The sequence below is a fragment of the Amblyraja radiata genome, chromosome 5 (assembly GCF_010909765.2).
Source record: "Amblyraja radiata isolate CabotCenter1 chromosome 5, sAmbRad1.1.pri, whole genome shotgun sequence".
NCBI classification, from domain to species: domain Eukaryota; kingdom Metazoa; phylum Chordata; class Chondrichthyes; order Rajiformes; family Rajidae; genus Amblyraja; species Amblyraja radiata.
In genome coordinates this window covers 110,332,292-110,336,001 of record NC_045960.1, presented here as the reverse complement: position 1 = coordinate 110,336,001, position 3,710 = coordinate 110,332,292, and positions in this window count along the sequence as shown.

Genomic DNA, 3,710 nt, shown 5'->3' with positions numbered 1-3,710 from the left:
ATCAGCTACAGGAGTGGGCAGGGAAATGGAAGATGGAGTTTAATCCGTTAGGTGATATACTTTGGGAGGTCAAATGTAACAGGAAAATATACAATTAATGGCATGACACTTATCAGCATTGATGAACGGAGGAATCTTGGGGTCCAAGTCTATAAGTCCCTGACAGTGGCAAAGCTGGTGGGCAAAGTGGTCAAGAAGGCACGTGGTGCTTTCACAGGTCGGATAACACTATCCTACACACTAGGGACAATTTACAATTCCAAAAGCCTATTTACCTGCAAACCCGCACGATTTGAGTGTGGGAAGAATCCGGAGCACCCGGAGAAAACCCACGCAGGTCACGGGGAGAAGAAGGCACAAACTCTGTGCAGACAGCACTCGTAGTCAGGATGGAACCCGGGTCTCTGGCGCTGTGAGGCAGTCCGTCACTCAGACCAGACTCCCCACCATCGACTCCATCTACCCTTCTCGCTGCCTCGGGAGAGCAGCCAACATCAGCATGTCCCACCCCGGTCATTCCTCCTTCTCCCCGCTGTCACTGAGGAGAGGTTGCTTGGGAAGCTGAAAGGTCTGAAGGCTGGGGCTGCCATCTTTCTCACCCCCAAATATGGGACAAAAGGTCAAAATAAGGGACAAATTCCCGAGGGCAATTCGCTGACCGACTCGGCCGTGGCTGGGTGAATGATGGGTTGGCCCGGGTGCTGGACTGCACACAAAGCCCAGCCGGCGGGCCAGCTGTGGAGGTTTGGCCTGGGGGCCGCGTGAGGTCGCGCGCAAAGTCCGGCACCCCATCCAACTCATGCGTACCGTTTTGGTCTCCGAATCTGAGGAAAGACATTCTTGCCATAGAGGGAGTACAGCGAAGGTTCACCAGACTGATTCCTGGGATGTCAGGACTTTCATATGAAGATAGACTGGATAGACTCGGCTTGTACTCGCTAGAATTTAGAAGATTGAGGGGGGATCTTACAGAAACTTTCTTAAGGGGTTGGACAGGCTAGATGCAGGAAGGTTGTTCCCGATGTTGGGGAAGTCCAGAACAAGGGGTCACAGTTTAAGGATAAAGGGGAAATCTTTTAGGACCGAGATGAGGAAAACATTTTTCACACAGAGAGTGGTGAATCTGTGGAATTCTCTGCCGCAGAAGGTAGTTGAGGCCAGTTCATTGGCTATATTTAAGAGGGAGTTAGATGTGGCCCTTGTGGCTAAAGGGATCAGGGGGTATGGAGAGAAGGCAGGTACAGGATACTGAGTTGGATGATCAGCCATGATCATATTGAATGGCGGTGCAGGCGCGAAGGGCCGAATGGCCTACTCCTGCACCTATTTTCTATGTTTCTATGTTTCTATGAACCGATGTTCGGCCATGAGAAGGAGGGGTGGGGGTGGTGTCGGGGGTAAGTGAAGGTCTGAAGGTCGGACAGCTGGCGAGGTGCTGCTGCTGCTGGCGCTGCTGCTGCTGCTGCTGCTGCTGCTGCACTCCACGGGCTGCACTATGTCGGGACGGGTGAGGCGGGGCTCCGACCCGACAGTCCCCTCGACCCGAGTAGCAGCAGTCAAACACGGGACAGGGGTGGTCCCGTACGGGACAAACCAAGTTAGCCCAATATACGGGATGTCCCGGCTAATACGGGACAGTTGGCACCCCTACTGAAGGTGGACTTGGCCACTGTGCAACCCTGATAAACATACAACTTAAAAGAAGACATCCTTACCTGCTGCAGAAGTCACAGATTAACTCCCTTTTGATTTTCTCCATTTCCACCTGTGAAAACAAACAACTAACTTGAACAACAAATGCATTAGTTAAGCAATGAATGTACAGAATTGCCCCAGAAGATTGAAGATTGAAAATAGAAAATGCTGCAAAGATTCAGTGAGTCAGGCATCATCTGTGTAGAGTGTAACAGAAGTCAAAAGTTTAGTTTAATTTAGCTTAGAAACACAGTGCAGAAACAGGCCCTTCGGCCCACCGTGCCTGTGCCGACCAGCGATCATCCCCTACACTAGCACTATCCTACACGCTAGGGCCAATTTACTAGTTTTTACAGAAGCCAATTAACCTACAAACCTGCACGTCTTTGGAGTGTGGGAGGAAACCGGAGCACCCGGTGGAAACCCACGCAGGGCACAGGGGGAAACATAGAAACATAGAAAATAGGTGCAGGAGTAGGCCATTCGGCCCTTCGAGCCTGCACCGCCATTCAATATGATCATGGCTGATCATCCAACTCAGTATCCCGTCCCTGCCTTCTCTCCATACCCCCTGATCCCTTTAGCCACAAGGGCCACATCTAACTCCCTCTTAAATATAGCCAATGAACTGGCCTCAACTACCTTCTGTGGCAGAGAATTCCACAGATTCACCACTCTCTGTGTGAAAAATGTTTTCCTCATCTCGGTCCTGAAAGATTTGCCCCTTATCCTTAAACTATGACCCCTTGTCCTGGACTTCCCCAACATCGGGGACAATCACCATACACCCGAAGGTGCAAACTCCGTACAGACAGCACCCGTAGTCAGGATGGAACCCGGGTCTCTGGCGCAGTGAGGCAGCAACTCTACCGCTGCACCACAGTGATGCCCAGGTTGTTTGGCGTGAGATGTTAACTCCGTTTCTCCTTCCTCCACAGATGCTACCTGACCTGCTGGGCATTTTTAAAATTTATACTAGGTTAAAATAGATTGTCATACATGACAGGGTCCCTTGTTCACCAGCAAATGTTATACATACAGTGATGATAAACACAGCAACCAGTACAAATCTGTAGAATAGTGCAAGATGGTTGTGCAAACTCCAAGTTGCACAAGAGAATATTAAAGTGACAGGAGTCACAATGCAGCTTTCCAGGTCTTTGGTTAGACCACACTTGGAGTTTTACATGTAGTTCTGATCGCCCCACTACACAAAGGATGAAGAAGGGTCTCAAACCGAAATGTCGCCAATCCATGTCCTCAAGTCCGAAGAAGAGTCTCGACTATAAACGTCACCTATCCATGTTCTCCACAGATGCTGCCTGACCCGCTGAGTTACTCCAGCACTCTGTGAAACGTCACCTATCCATGTTCTCCACAGATGCTGCCTGACCCGCTGAGTTACTCCTGCACTCTGTGTCCTTTTGTGTATTAACCAGTATTGTAATTTTGTGTATTAACCAGCATGCAAGAGGTGCCCAAACATAGCTCAATAGATTATTTCTGTACCTATCTTTGCCAATCGACCATGTGCTTGGTTATGAGAATACTGCACTGGACGGTTTGCAAGAATGGATTTCACTCTGAATTGTTTGCAGTTGTGACAGAAAACACAGTGAATGGTAGGGCTCTGGGGAGTGTTGTAGAGCAAAGGGATCTAGGAGTGCAGGTGCACGGTTCCTTGAAGGTCGACTCGCAGGTAGATAAGGTGGTCAAAAGGGTTTTTGACACATTGGCCTTCAGCAGTCAAAGTACTGAGTATAGAAGCTGGGAGGTCATGTTGCAGTTGTATAAGACGTAGGTGAGGCCGCATTTAGAATATTGTGTCCAATTCTGGGCACCGTGTTAGATGGAGTCGACCAGAGAAATCTGAAGAAGGGTCTCGACCCAAAAACGTCACCCATTCCTTCTCTCCAGAGATGCTGCCCGTCCCTCTGAGTTACTCCGGCACTTTGTGTCTATCACAATTGAACCGGATGACTCTGGCAAAGAATGCACCAGGGAGTTTTTTCACA